Source organism: Fukomys damarensis, unplaced genomic scaffold (assembly GCF_012274545.1).
Source record: "Fukomys damarensis isolate Sample0158 unplaced genomic scaffold, DMR_v1.0_HiC HiC_scaffold_24, whole genome shotgun sequence".
NCBI lineage: Eukaryota > Metazoa > Chordata > Mammalia > Rodentia > Bathyergidae > Fukomys > Fukomys damarensis.
Window position 1 is genome coordinate 35,954,775 of NW_022900936.1, and position 16,815 is coordinate 35,971,589.

Below are 16,815 nucleotides of genomic sequence, written 5' to 3' on the forward strand. Positions count from 1 at the left end.
AAAACAATAAAATAACTATGAAAGCACGGTTCGTAGTAGTCTTTGACAAGAATAAGCTTGAGTGAGGAGGTAGAGACAGCAGGCTCAATACAATGTGGTCAGGAGAACATGAAAGGAGAAAATTATAGGACCAGTACAGTGGTTGAAACATTGAACACCTTGTTGGAAAAGGAGAGTGGGGAAATAGGCATTTATCATAAGAGGATATGGTGCCCAAGTTTGTATTTTGATTTTATTTTTTAAAAGGAGGAATTATAGACAATTGGTATGCTACTGGAGGTAATTCAGTAGAGATTAACAAATAATAATGTAGCAGAGTGAGAATACTCAAGGCATTTCAATGTGTGGATAAATAAAACAGTAGGCAGAAATGCACGTTGAGGATTGAGGTTAGGACATAATTCACACACAGCACAAAAGGGAAGCATCAGAGGGCTGGGAGATCAGCTGCAGTAGTGGAAACTTCTTTCTGATTACTGTTTCCTTTTTTTTCCCAAGTGAAGTAAGAAATAAGTTTATCATTGAAAATCATGACTAGGGAAATAAAAATTTAAGTTTAGATGACAAAGAGAGAACTAGCTTTCTGGGAGCACAGTGTATTCATTGGATATAAGGAAGTATGTATTGATTGCCTGTTATTACTGAAAGGCAAGCTTGAGAGTAGTGCTTGCGGATTTAAAAGAAGACTAGTCACTCTCATTGGCTGTTTTTCTTCAGGGATGCTCAGCTGTGTGAGTACAGACAGGTGTGAAATAAGCCAAGAGTTGTATTTAACTAGAGGTAGAATTTTACTAAATGAGTATAACGTGTGATGAGAAAAAGTAGGAAATTAAATGTTAGTGATCAAATTTCCACACATATTGCTCATCAATTTAGTTACTGTTTATTAGTCTTTAAATAAATATTGAAAAATAAATACATAAATTCACACTAAATCCACTTTGATTCTAGGTCTCAGAGGTAGCAACCATAAATAGTTTTGTTTCTATCCAAGATATTTTCCATGAATACATAAGCAGCTAGTTTTTTTTTTTTAAAGGAAAATTTTTTCCTAACATTCATAAAGTTTGGAACATATTTTTTCAATTAACAATATATCATAGGAACACTTCCACACTAGTACTTAGGGACCTATCTCATCTGGCAACTACATAATGCACTATTGCTTTCTGAGTCATACTTTAGTTAAATATAAAAACTTTTTTATATAGATATTTATCATCTTTTTCTCTTACAGATAGTACAAAAGTGTACATCATTATCCATAGAAATAAATTAGTCTTTATAAATATCTCCAATGTAGATTAATTAAGGATTACTTAACTGGAGAAAGTACTATGTCATAGTTGCTAGCAAATAACTAATTAAAAACAAAATAAGAAAGTATTCTTCTTCCACATTCTTTTTTTTTCATTGAGTTTATCGGTATTTTTTAGTTATACAGTGCAGTTACATTCTACTTAAGATTAGATGTGAAAAGTGGTAATTCGTTTAGGTATTTATTAACTTAGGAAGAGTTTGAGTATTACTTTTCATTTTACATTTTAAAAGCTATGCAGTATTTTAAATATATAATAATTATATCAAGCACATAGGTGCTGATGAGTTTGAAACAATTTCAATATTTGGCTACTGTTGTTTCATTTTCAATTTTATTTTGATTTTAAAATTTTATGTATTTTGGTAAATATAATTTTTTATAATGCTTAAATCTCATCTTTTATATTCTTCCTTTTCTCTACTACACATACCCCTTACCCTAAAAACAATTTTTTTGTTTAACATATTGTATGTTTTACAGATACCTTTTGGTCTTTCTCTCTTTTGTCTTTTTTGCAGTGTCCATGAGGACTAGAATTTGTGTTTACTTGGTTCATTTTGTATCCCTAGAGCCTTGGCTGACAATGGAACTTTGTAGGTACTCAATCACTAATCATAAAAGAATAATTAATTAATTAATAGGGAAAAGGATTCTTACTCATGTCATACTTTTAGCACAAAACTAAGTGGCCACTATAATATATTTTTTGTATATTCTAAATTTTAATAAATGGACTTATGCTGTATGTTTCCTTTTTAGATATTTCTTTTTTGTCCCAACAATATGTATTTGAGTATTTTTTTCTAGTTCTTTAATGTAAAAAATTCATATCATCTAATACCTGTTTTCATTAAAAATATTTATCCATTTCCATTCTAAAAGACAGTGAAACATTTCCACTTGAGTTATTTCTCTCATAAATACAAATGTTACAACTTTTTTAAAAATATCAGACCGTAGGCTGTCATATATTAGTTGCATTCTTAAAATTGTTATATCAATTTATGCTTTTTTGGAACTTTTGCTTCACTACGTCCTCATCAAGTCTTATTGATTACATTGTGCTAAACTAGTGAGACTGAAACAGGACAGAACTATCTTGTTTTCTTACTTTGGTTAACTGTAATACTTAAAATTTGCCAAATTTGTGTCACTCATTTGGGTACACTTTTTTCATGAGCCTTTTTATATCTCTCATCTTTTCCTACCAGGTTATTTCTTCTCTTTGCTTAAAGAAAGATCACAAATAGCACTGGCACACACATTCACACCCACGCATGCGTGCACGTGCACACACACACACACACATTTGTTACATTTCATAGAATCTTGTAGGAGATCTGTAACCTTACCTTTTTTCAGCTTTGTGACTATCAGTATTCCTTGACTGCTGCCTTTTCTTTCATCTGCAAAGCACATCACTCTGATCACTGTCTACGTCCTCAGATCACCTTCTGTTCTACCATAAGATAAAATATGTCTCTGCCTTTCTTGTATGAGGATATCTGTACTTATATCTAAGATCCATGGACATAATATAGGAAAATCACCCCATTTCAATCTTCCCATTTTTTATCATTAATTAAATTTATTGGTACTCTTTGGATATACACAATGATTACATTCATCATATGGAATTTGCATCTGTACATGATATATTTTGAATCATATTTTTCCCATTTTCCCCTCTCCCTTGTATCCCTACTTCCTTTTCATATTTACAAGAGATTTGTTTCCATTTTTTCCATTGAGTTTATTGGTACTTTTTAGGTGTTTGTTTCCATTTTATCATTCTTTTCTCATTTTTTCTTTCATTTCTTCCTTTCCCTCTGTCTTCTCCTTTGTGCCCCTTCCATTTGAATATTTTCTTCCTATTTCACAATATTTATTATACATTTTTGCCCTTATTTATAGTTTCAGTTTCTCATGAGTAACAATGTTATATTTATGCAGGTGAGTTCAGTTTACTTCCTTGAAGAGTATGGTCTCTAAGTACATCTATTTACCTATAAATGTTTCAAATTTATCCTTATTTATGGAAGAGAAGTATTTCTTTGTATTAAAAAAACTTCTTTAATTATTCATTGGTTATTGGGCATTTGAGTTATTTCCAAGGTTTAGCTATTACAAACTCTGCTGCTATGAACATGGGTGTGCCTATATCACTATGTTATCATGCTTTTTTTTTTTCTTGTTTGAGACAGGGTTTCATTACATAGTGACCTGTAACTCACTATGTATCCCATGCTAGTCTCCAACTCACAATGATCCTCCTGTCTCAGACTCCTGAGTGCTGGAAGTACAGGCGTGCACCACCATGCCCGGCGGTATGATGTTTTTAATTCATTTGGAAAGATAGTGAGAAGGGAGATAGATGGTCAGGTGGAACCTCTACTAGTTTTCTTGAGATATCTCCACACTTATTTCCACAGTGGTTGTACCAGTCTACTCTCCCACCAAAAGAAGAGAAGAATTTTCATTTCCTCACAGCCCTACTAGAATTTGTTATAGATGACATGATACTTCACATAGAAGACCCCAAAAACTCCACCAAAGCTTTCTGGATTTAATAATCAAATTCATTCCTATAGCTAGATATAAAGGCAACCTCCAAAAATCAGTAGCATTTCTGTACACATAGAACAAACTTACTGAGAGAGAAATTAGGGAAATCACACCTTTCACAATAGCAGCAAAAAGCGAAAGAGTTCAGAATTAATTTAACAAAAGAGGTGAAAGACCTTTAAATCAAAAACTACAGTACTCTGAAAAGAGAGATCAAAAAGGATATCAGAAAATGGAAGGAATTCTTTTTCTCACGGTTAGGAAGGGCCAACAATAAAAATGGCCATACTTCCAAAATTGTTATACAGATTAAATGTAATTCCAATCAAACTAACTTTAGCATACCTAATAGAACTAGAGAAAACATACCTAAAATGCATTTGGAACCAGAAGAAACCTAGAAAATCAATCCCAACAATGATGTACTTTTCTTTAATAAAGAATATGGAATATTTTTCGAGTTCATTTTCTATTGAAATGATAGAACTCTTTCTTATTGTAAATCTTATAAATATAAAATCTTCTGTTCTTCAAATAATTTTGATTTATTGATTATTCATGAATATTTCATTGACTTAATTTTTTTAGCTTGAACAGATTATTAATTAATTTTATTATTACATTTAAAGTATACAATATAATGACATTCATCATTGGAAATTTTCACCTTTTCATAATCCATCTTGGTTCTTTCAGAACTTTTATTCTTATAATTATAAGTGAATTTTGTCTGATTTATCTGTTAAACTGTCTTTTTTGTTTTGATAAAAAATACAGAGATACCTCTAAAAACTAGGATTAGAGGTCCCATTTGACCTATCTATTTCCCTGCTGTGTATCTTCCCAAAAGATTTAAAAGGATCATACCACAGTGACGTATGTGTACCCATGTTTACAGTGGCACAGTTTGTAATAGCTAAAACTTGTAAACAACCCAATTGCCCATCAACTGGGGACTAGAAAAAGAAAACTGTGTTTCTGTGTGTGTGTGTGTGTGTGTGTGTGTGTGTGTGTGTGTAATAAAATGGACAATTACTCAGGCATAAAGAATGAGAAACTAAAGATATTATTAACTAAATGGATGCATATTGAGGCCACACTTTTTTTTTTTATACCAGCGATCAGACTACGGTCCTTGTGCTTGCGAGACAGGCACTGGAACCACTGAGCTAAATTCCTGGCCCAAGACCATACTCTTAAGTGAGCTAAGTAGGAGAGATGTGTAAATACTGAATAGTGTTTTGGGTGTGAGAAACTGAGAGTGTAAATAAGGATCAAAATATATAACAGATAACGTGAAATAGAAAGAAAAGGTCCAAAGGGGGAGGCATAGGGCAAAGGAAAGAAGGGAAAGGAGTATATATGAGAAAAGGAAAAAATGAAAACAAAGTCTTTTTTTTTAAGTAGGGAGGAGTTGAGGGATTGAAGGGGGGTGGGAAAAAATAGGAACCAAGATACATCACGTAAAGGTACAAACTCCCAATGATGAATGTCATCATATTGTAAACCTAAAACATACCAAAAAACTTAATGAGTAAAAAAATTAATAAAATTTTTTATGTATTTTCTGTTTGTCTAGTCTCTGAAACAGTTTTTATATGACAAATATGATATAATCCTAAAACACTGAGATACTTTCTTGAAAAATGGCTACAACTATCTTTTTTGAAAGGTAGTCAAGGAAAATTGAAAAATTATAACTAGTGATTCAATTTTCATAATGGCATGAAGATGTTGAAAACCTCTATTTTATTAAGTGGTTGAATTTTTTTCATACATAAACCATTGATATCTATTTTAAAGATTATTTCTATTGCTTTTATAACTCATGTTTATTTATATTTAAATTATTTTTTTTACCCAATCAATAATTTTATTTTCTCGCCAGAGAAATTCTGTGTAGTTCTTAAATTGTTTTGTATACAGAGTTCAATTTTAGGTTTTGAATATTTTTAGTTATATTTTAAATTCTAATTTCATATATGAGTAATTTTTTAGTGTGTTCTATAAATTCTCAAAAATATAGTTTGTTATTTTCAATTTCTTAATTATTTTGAGGTGAGATAATATGGTAAGTTTGATTCTTCACATTTTGTTGAAATTTGCTTTTTGGCGATCAACTTGCATTAATTTTTAATCGACATAATTGATTTAGCAAAGAATAAGGTTTATATCTCTAAAATAACTACATATTGGAGGATACTATACAGTATATTGCTTTTATCACTCATTATTCTTACACAATATCTTAATTTCATCTTTTAAAAACCAAATGTCAGTTGATATAATTATTCATGTTTTATGGAGTTAGTTCTTGATTAATGTTTAAGTGAATGCTTAACAATTTATCTGTTTAACATTTTCTCACTGATACCATTCTATTTTAATAGAATCAAATAGAATTTAGAACATCAGCTGTTTTTTGACTGATAATTAAACTATTTTGATATTTTAATGACCACCATGCGTTTTTGGTACCTACCAGCTGAAAATAGCCATAGATCCAGGAAAATTAAATACTATTCTCTTCCTGTTGGACACTTTGTATCAACTTCAGCTTTGATAAATTTCCCACATTAAATGTTTTCATTTAACATGTTGATATTTTTTTCCTCTTTCTTGATCAAAAATGTAAATGAAATCTAGGTATGATTTCTTTACAAACATGTTTCTCTCGGACACATTCAATAAGAATCAGTCAAATTTTTTAAAGTATCATAACTGAACTATTTAGATCAAGATGCGTGGCAAATCAAATGCTTCCCAGAAAACGTCTCAACAATTCAAAAAGAAAAATTGATGATGAAGAAGTGGTATTGTCAGAGAAAGAGGTTCGAAGCACAATAAAAAGAAGAAAAAATCATCCAAAACATATGTCTTCTGAAGGACAAACATCCTATTAATCTAGAGCATATATAGATAGCATCCAACAAGAGAAAAACCTGGCAGCCTCTTTCAAAGAGTGTGAGGCAGCATTTGCAAACTATGATGGAAGCAGTAATGATAGCAATTTTGAGTAGTAATATTAAAGGAAAAGAACAAATTCAATATCATTTCAACTTCCTGAGGAAAAGGTTGCTACAACTGTATGAAACCCTGAAAGCCCCTCCCCGAAAGCTGACATATTTAACTAATGTGAGTGGACTACTGAAAATGGAAAGAACACAAGACAGAGATAATGAAGAAGGGCTGGCATTATGTAGGAAGAAACAGATAAAATAGTGCAGACCACAGAGTCACTGATGCTAATTCCAAACCAGAATGATTTTCTAAAAGACTTGGATGTTCTTCATAATTCATCGCAGATGAAGAATGCGTCAGTGCTCATCAAAGAAACCTATCAGAAACTAAATGCCTTACAGAATGTTTTTTACATTGTTTCCTATTCATTTAATCTTTATAAATTTGTAAAACTATTAAGCTCTGATGTTACAGAGGCTGAAGCTTCTGCAGGATTTATTATCCAATATGCACTTTGAAGTTGGCCTATGTAGGCCTATCATTAGTATGTAACGTAGTCCTGAAAACTGTTTTTAGCAGTTACATGCCTGTTATCCCAGAACTTGGGAAGCGGAGGCAGAAGGATCTTTGCAAAGTTCGCCATCCTGGGCTACCTATTGAGTTCAAGGCCAGTGTGAACTACATAACAAGCCCCTGTCTCAAAACAAAAAACAAAACAAAAAAACAACTCAAAATAAAACAAAAGGAAGACAAATTTGGGATCACCAAAATGTGTCTCTCATCTCAGATTGTGGTCTCTCAGTGGCAAGATAGGCAAATTCTTGCACCCCAGATTTCAGCAGCAGGAAGAAGGGGATTATATGCTAATCCAGACAATGGTGGCCCATAGTCAATTAGAGTACATGATAGTGGGCTTTTACATATAAATACATTATTTCTTAAATCTGTAAAAATCATGTGTAAGATATTTGTATAGTTGTGATTTATTTTTGTGTCTAACTTAAAAAAAAAATCTTACTCTCTAGTAACTCCAGTGACATTTTCTATGTTGGATTATTATGTAGTTCTACTATGCTGTAACAAACAATGTATGATATTAAAAAAAGAATATGCATGCTAATGTTTTATCTTCATTGATCTTTTCCTCACTTTCCTTCAGGGTCATAAATGTATTTCTAAGTTATCTTATTTTGACTTCAATATCTTTTCACTTTTTTGTTACATTTTTCATTTCTTTGTGTTTCATTCTAGCTAATTTGTAAATGACCTTGTCCTTGGGTTCTTCTTTCAATTATTTACAATGTATGTGTGACTAATACATATTTGAGTTTGTTTTTCTTCAATTCAGTGTTATATGTTTTTCATTTGTGTGTATTCTATTTGATTTTTTTTCTTAAATCTCCCTGATAAGTCTCCCTCTTAGGCAAATTATTTTAATGACTGTACTAATATAAAATGTATTATATTCTCTTAGATTAATTTTACATGGGAAATATTACTCTCTGTTATGAGTTATTTTGTGCTTCATAGTGGAATTCTGTTTTTACCAGTAGTGTGTGTGTGTGTGTGTGTATGTGTGTGTGCTTATATGAACTATGTACAGGTCATGTGTTGTTGTTTGGTTGCTCTGTAAGTGACCACTGCCTGGATTAGGGGCTATCACTTCAGTGTAATTTGCATGTTTCTCACAGAATCTGCAAATATATCACATGCTTATACACAGTAAATGTTCTCAAGAAAAACAGAGCAAAACATGGTATGTGTATACAGAGGGATTCATTTTAAAGATTTGGCTCATGTTATTGTTGGAACTGACATCTCCAAAATTTACAGTCAGCTTGCAGACTGGAGACCCATTGAAGATTTGCAATTCAAGGCCTCTTGTTCGGTCCTCTGCCAGCAGAATTCTTCTTTGAGGAATATAATTCTTTTTCTTAAGGCCTTCAATCAGAAGGCTTACCCATAATATGGAGGAAGGTAATTTGATTAACTCAAAATCTACTGTTTTTTATCTTAATTCTATTTGAACAAGACCTTCACTGAAGCATTTGTGAAGTTTGGTCAAGTATCTAGGTTTAAAGACTATATTAGCTAGTGTTCTATAGAGGACCAGGATTGATGTAAATGTAATACTTAATTACTCTATGCAGTATGTTAGGCTTACAAAATCAGAGGTGGGCAAGTGCACTGACCATCTTCAGAATCAGAGGCAGGAGAGGTGATTTTGGCCATATGCATGATAAAGAGCAGAGGGTCCACTGAGCCAAGAAAATGAAAGCCACAGAACCAAGAGAACAAGGATATAGCTCCAATTCAAGGTCAGAGGCCTGGAAGTTCACTGGAGAATCACTGGTATGAGTCTTCACAGGAAGCTGAATAAACAGGAGACCCATGTACAAAAGTGATGGAAGCAAAGGACAAACCAAGGAAGACCAAAATTCTTCTATAACAGGAATGCTTTCTCCATCTTTCTCTGTTTTATTCCATCAATGTTATAAGCCTGTTGCTGCCATCCAGAATCAGTGTGAATCAGTTTGCTGGCATACATGTTAACTGTGCACAAACATCACCAGAACTGGGCTTCACTTAACTGCTGGGCATTTCTTAATCCATTTAAGTAGACATATTACAATTAATAGTCAAAACGATCATTTTATGTTGCCACACAATATTAACTGGTGTATGTAAGTGGAAAAATATGTATTTCTTATCTGGGAAATTTTAATTCATTTGAAGTCATTGAGAAGTGTATTCCTTGTATGTGAGTAGCACTGACAGAGACAGTGGTTTTCAAATTTTTGACAAGAGACCAAGCTCTTTAGTATTTCCTTTCCATTTTAAACGTTGCCTCCTCTACCCATATAAAGTCACTCATTAACTTTTGTTTAAGAAATGAATTTGGCATTCAAGTTTATTTTCTCAAAGTTGGGAAGTTATCTCCAAACTTATTTTTATAGTTCAGATATGGGACAAAAGCTCATGTCTTAAAAGCTTGGTCGGTCACCAGCTTGAGGCACTGTTGGGAGGTGGTGAATGAGCCTTCAGGAGTTGAAACTTAGAGGAAGTTCACTGGAAGCTTGCTCTTTAATGGGATATTAGGAGCCCATCATTTTACTCTCTCTTTTTTTTTCTTGGCTACCATCATGAGGTGAGCACTTACTCCTACTATGTGTTTCCTGCCTTGATATACTTCCTCAACCCAGCAGGGCAAAGTAACCATGGACTAAAACCTCTGAAACCATGAGCCAAACTGAAGCTTTCATCTTTTTCATCTGATTTCTCTCGGATATTTTGCAATGAAAAGTTCTCTCATTTTAAATAATAAATATTTTCCCATTCACCATATTCATATTATGGATGACAGTGTTCAGGGCACATTTTACTTAATACCATTGATAAATGTTAATTAAATGGTTCTTTAATTAATAGTTATATGCAGCATGTAGTCCTATTCTTTGATTTCTGTTAGCATAGTAAAAATTACATTTCCATATAATATAATATAGTCTTTCTTTGACTGTGCTGTTTTATATTGTTTTTATTGCTAAAGATATTCAAATTTCTCCTGTTAAGTACTAGTACTGGTGCAAAAATTTTAAACATATTCTTATGTGTGTTATAGATCAGTTATATCAATGTAATATATAATAAAAATTAGTAATAACAAGAACATTACTGAGAAGCAGCTGTTATGGCCACAATAACAACTGAGTGCACTCTGTAATATGGCAAGCAACATTAAAAAGATATGTAAAACATATGTTGAAAAAATTAATTGGTGTTTGTTCATAACATGAAATTCTTGCAGAGAAGTAGCTTTTGAAACATAAAATTTCCTTTATGGGATATGAAAATTCAACTAATTGCAATGCCATACATACTTCAATGTAGGAATGCCTTTCTAAATACAGAAAAATCAATTCCTCTCAATTTTTCTTCTAATCAATTATTCAAAGCCATGGTAACACATCTGAAAAAAGAACAAAGCATTTTATATGTAAATATGAATAAGAGAATTTGTGTTCAATATATGATTATTGCATTAAGATAAATAAAATCTGTGCATATGGGTAGGTACATTATGCTGCCGAATGTATTTACATTAATAAACTTTCATGTATTTGAAACATGTAGAATGATATATAATATTCTGTCTTATCTTTAGTAAGTGCATACTTATTTGGGGCATAATATTTGGACTACGATTAAAAATAATGATTACATATTATGACTTAAATGAATAGAAATAAATCTATAAACAATAAGGAAATATATTTTGATTAAAGGATGATAAGTTAAATTGAACATCTGTATAAATTATTTCTCTTTTAAGTAATTTGCTTGTTATGCTTTGTCTTTTTCAGAGGTAGTTGAATCTGGAATTAAGGGCCTGTAATTACTAAACCATCATATGTGAGTCATTTGTTTGGCACCCCCTAATCCTTGATAAAAAGGTGCCTCTTGAGCACAGATTGTTGCTCCTCTGTGATTTTTGTTTGCCATCCTAGACTCAGTGCCAGAAAATTATGGAATGGAATTTTTATAAACTATAAGCCAAATAAACCCTTTTCCTTTTAACTTTGAGGGTTGGGTATTTTGTTCCTGCAATGAGAGAAAAGTAACTAACACAACTCTCCAGGGTAATGCATGACACAGGTAAATGAATATGGTACTTTATAATGAAACAAAGTAAGGAATATAAGAGCAAAGAGATTATGTGCCTCCATGTATTAATACATGAGCAAAAATAACAGAACATACAATCAAATCAAAAAGTTAAAATGGAGCAAAATTAAGACAGAATAGACTTCAAAATTTAAAAGCATCTTTAGTGCTATTAAAGCAAGTGCCAAACTCTAACTGCTATTAAGAGACAAGGTTCTGTCAAATAATGACTTTCAATAAAGAGGCACTCTTATTTTTTAGAGGTTAAAGACAGTTTTTTCCACTTTAATCTTAAAAGCATACATCTATAAGACATACTCTTAATATAAATATTTTATAAGAATGAAAATTAAATCTACTTTATTAAAAAGATTTATCCTGTCCATATTTCCATTGTTACAGTAAAGACCATAAAATAATTTTGTTTTGAAACTCAACTATAAAGAACACTTTTAACATTTCAGTAAATATGTCAGTATTTAATACATTGAATATTCTTTATTTATAATAGAATTATCATATATTATGAAACAATGTTAAGTAAAGCTTAAATAACCGCTTAAAATGGTAGGATCAAATTGCATTCATTTAAGGAATTATGATCAAATTGAAATCATTTAAGAAATTAATGATTAAATATTATATATTTTTTTCTTTGGGCTTAAATTTATATTTTCAATGTCTTTATACCTTGATAATGACTTCCATTTTTCTTCACTAACAAAAACTTTAAATAAAAATTATGTTAGAAATGACCAATTCTGCCATTTTGAATTCATGTTTTTCCTTACCTATATGTATTTATTATGACTATGCAATATCGTGTGTTAATTGTCAGAATTATAGTGTAATAATATAAAACCTCACTTTTTCCACTTTTATAAATCTCACATCAGCACTCAAACTGTCCATATATTTTATTAAAACACATTGTTTCTTTATACATCACTGATTCCTAATAACAGGAGGTATGCTCATGAGAGGATTTTCAAAACAGTTTAGTACAAAATATGACAATGAATATTAAAGGTATTTTGGACTAATTTCTAAAAAGTGTAATAGTTTTATAGGTAAAATTGCATAATCTATTGACCTTTAGATTTTATAAATTATTAAAGAATACGTATATATATATATATATATGCATTACAAATGTATATGAACAGTTTTTCTCACTGTTTTTGAATTGTCTGAAATATATACTGATACAAAATACATGATGATACACTGAAAGTGCCAGGGATTTAGCTCAGTGGTGCTGCCACCTGCCTTGCAAGTGCAAGGTCATGAGTTAGTTCCCCAGTACAAAAATAAATAAATAAATAAAATATGATATTCTCTCTGGCGTATTCTCTTGGTAGTGAAATCTTCCCTGTGCATCCTATATAATAATATAACCATTCAGAAAATCCCATCCCCTTGCTTATTTTTCTCTGGAACTATTTTCATCAAATAACACTTTATATTTAGCATCATAATCATGTTCCTTGTCTGTGCTTTCTCAGTAGATCCACAAAGACAAAAATATCTTTCATTTTAAAAATTCAAATTTATTTTTAACTGGTACAAAAATATATATAAGTTGTACATATTTATAATTGGGTACTATATGATTTTTCTGTGTGAGAATACAAAGTACAATATTTCTTTCAGGTTAAACATCTATTTGCTCAAACATTTAGAATTTCTTCAAGGTGAAATCTTAAAATTCTTTCTTCCATCTTTCTAAAATATATAGTACATTATTGTTATCTGTAATCACCCTACAGTACAATAGCACATTTGAAATTATTGCTGTTATCTAACTTTTTCATAGTATTCATTTATCAGTATTTCCAACCCTCACTATCCACCATTCTCTCAGCCTGTCAACTGTTACAATTCTATATGAGTGAGAATGTACACCATTTGTATTTCTGTGCCTGGCTGACTGCACAAAATATATTCCTTTTGTCTTGTCTTGTTTTATTTTAAGATATTTATTTCTAATTCTACTGTTCAACAAATTACAACCACTAAAGTTTGCTTTATCCATTAAATAAAGTAAAACACATTATATATGTGTATTTATACATAATGGGTAGTTATTTACATATGTACATAGAATTAAAAAGCTATTAGAATTTTTGAAAATTTAATAAGAATGAGGTCCCAATGAAGGGTAAAACCATGAGGTGAAGAGATGCTGGTATCGCTGTAATATCTATCACAGGTCTAGAGAGAAAAAGAGAGTAGGATTCAATGCCAGATTTTCTGCTCAAAACCTTTTGCTCATAAACTCTTTACAGTATATATTAAGAAAGACTTTTTCCTTTTTAACTTAATATTTAGTGATTATTACCATATCATGTTATAAAAATTTGATCATTTTTTGAAGTGTTGAGAAAAGCCAAAATATGAGAATATCCATTCATTCATTCATTCATTATCAAGTACTTTTAAAGCAGTACTCTTAGGATATATACATTAATATCATTAATAAGCCATAAAACTTGCCCTCATAATGCTCCACTCTAATAGCAAATATAAAATATCAAATCAATACACAATTACAAGACAGTGTGACTAGTGTTCAGCAAAGATAAATGTAAACTTAGCAGCAGCACAGAATAATGAAAGCTTTCTCTCCCTGGGGCGAGAAAGACAGAGGCAAATTTATTAAAGCTTTAACCTTCATGAATGAGAATGACAACAAATAAATAACAAGCAGGGTATCATACACATAGAAAGACAACTATGGACTACAGGATGAAACAGGGAAAGAAAAGGCTGAATATATCAATTCTCAAGGATAAGTAGTCAGAATTGTATTAACAAATTGATTATTGGAACATTATTGTGTTAGGCCCAAAAGTCATTATTTTATGATACAATTGATAGTCTTTTATACCTAAAAATGCATCAGGCTCATTTGAACCCATTGTTTCTACTGACAATTGGTTTAGAATGTAAACTTTATATACTTGCCTGACCATCCTGAGAATCTCAAATGTAAAAGTCAGCTGTTCTAACTGGCAACATGGAGATTTCTTAACTGAATATTGTTGTTTATTTATTTGCCATTTTAAGTTACAATTGATATTTGTTTAATGTCCAACCTAAATTTTAAATTCAAGATGCAACAACCTAAAGACATTGAATATGGAAGATGGTTGGGATCAGTTTTCATTTGAGACTCTAAGTATTTTCTAATGTTGAGGCCTTGAATATGAAAGCAAATGCTTATCCTACAATCCTAGGCAGTGAAAAACTGTGACTAAAGGATTTAACTAGCTCTTTCTAGTGGAATGAATAGGTAGCTCATCAGAATAAATATACTTCATTTTTAATATAAAAGCTCTATTTTATTATATTCTATAGTTTAGAAAATTCTAAATTTATTTTCCTGTCTTTCCTATTATGCAGCTGGCTGTATATTTACTCCTTAAAAATCCTTGGCCATTTCCCTGAAGGGGATAGAGTTAGTGGACTGAATAGAATTAGCATCAAAAGTCACCACTGCTTTCCCAAGCAGAGTTTAAAAACAGGATCATTGAATAATAAGGGATTTAAATCTCAACTGAGCAGGGTGTAGAAGGAAATTATTTGGATTTAAACCAATACAGATTAGAGTGTGATTAGAGAATACCATGTCCTTTATATCAGATTGACGGACTTGAAAGAGAAAACTTGCAGAAAAGAAAAAAAAAAATTGCAAAATTTTCAACCTGTTTCCCTAAATCAATCAAAAAGAACAGTCTTCTGCACATTTCAGAGTCTGAGAGTACTAACTTCAAGGAGCAAAAAGAGGGGAATGTCTGGCAGTCTGACTCTGTAGGGTTTAATGAAAATTACCTTTAGGAAATCGTCAATATAGGAATCACGAAACCAAGACAGGTAAATATAATAATAACTTTTATATAGATCTTTTATCTTAAAAAAATCCCAAAACAATTTCCAAGAAAGAAAATTTATCATACTCAGCTAAAATCCATCCATCCCTAGAGTGAAGAATTTATATTTAATATAGAATTCTTGACAAGGACAAACAAGAGAAAGAAAATTTTCCTTCAACATATGGCTAGTTTATATTGCTTAATTAAAACTTCAGTAAAAGAAATGGTTGCTTTTTTGCTAAGACGTTTTTGGAGAGGAAAATACTTATATAAAATAACTTTTAAAAGTATTCAAATCAAACTAAAATATGAACATATGTATCTTATGAAGAGATAATTAATAAAGTTATAAATTGGGGCAAGCACCATTTAAGAATTATATACATTATATAAATTATATAAAGAAAAAAATACACTTTAAATTTTTAAACATTTTGTTCACTTTATGTTTATAATTTCAATAATGATGTAAATATATTTTTTACTATCTATTTTGTTTCCTTCATGAAGATAGTAATGGTTATTTGGAAGAAAACCTGCTAAAAATTTCTTTTAACAAAGTAGGACATGAAGAGTTATCATGCTTTTTAAAAACAAACATCAACATAAACTGACATTTGAATGTATCTTTTTAAATCAAAAATACCCATTATTCTGAAATTTGTAGAAAGTTAGTTGCAGCACAAGCTAAGCTTTACTTATAGTTAAGACCTTTAATATGACCAGATATCTATCAGATGTTCATTGTTGTGTTATCTATTTTAGTGAATATCTATTTTATAGATTTAATTAATTAATTTATTTATTTATTTGGTACTGGGGACAAAACTCAGGTCCTTGTGCTTGTGAAGCAGGCACTGGAACTATTGAGCTAAATCTCCAGCCCTATAGATTTAATTTTTAACTGATGATTGAAATACAAACTATTATTTAAAATGCTATACACAGTAACATTTAATGAAGGCAAAAACAAAAGCTAGACCTTTTTATTCAATATGGGTATTTAATATAATTTTTTTATATCAGGAATTTTTTTTTCTATTAGGTTTGTGAATGGGTTAGAGATAATTTATAAGAATTTACTGAAGTGTAATAAAGCAGTTGTTGTTCTTTTTTTATATTTCAGACAAGGTCTTCCTATGCAGTTCAGAATGGCCCCGAATTCACTATGTAACTATGGCTGAGCTTGAACTCGCAGTGATCCTACTGTCTCAGCCTTCCAAATGCTGGGAATACAGGCATGCACCACCACACCCAGCCAATTTAATCATACTTACCACAGTAAATGTAAGCTTTAAAACCTGAATGATTGGTCATATGTGTAGATTAAATATTTTAACTTGTAACACCACATGGATTGTTGTGTATGGGTTAGTGTACAGGTATGTATCTATGTGTGCATGTGTATGTATCTCTGTGTGTGTGTAT

General features: G+C 31.0%; 1 pseudogene; it reads left to right on the forward strand.

The window, feature by feature from the left end:
• Positions 1–6,626: 6,626 nt before the first annotated feature.
• Positions 6,627–7,365, forward strand: LOC104847489 (annotated as a pseudogene).
• Positions 7,366–16,815: the final 9,450 nt, after the last annotated feature.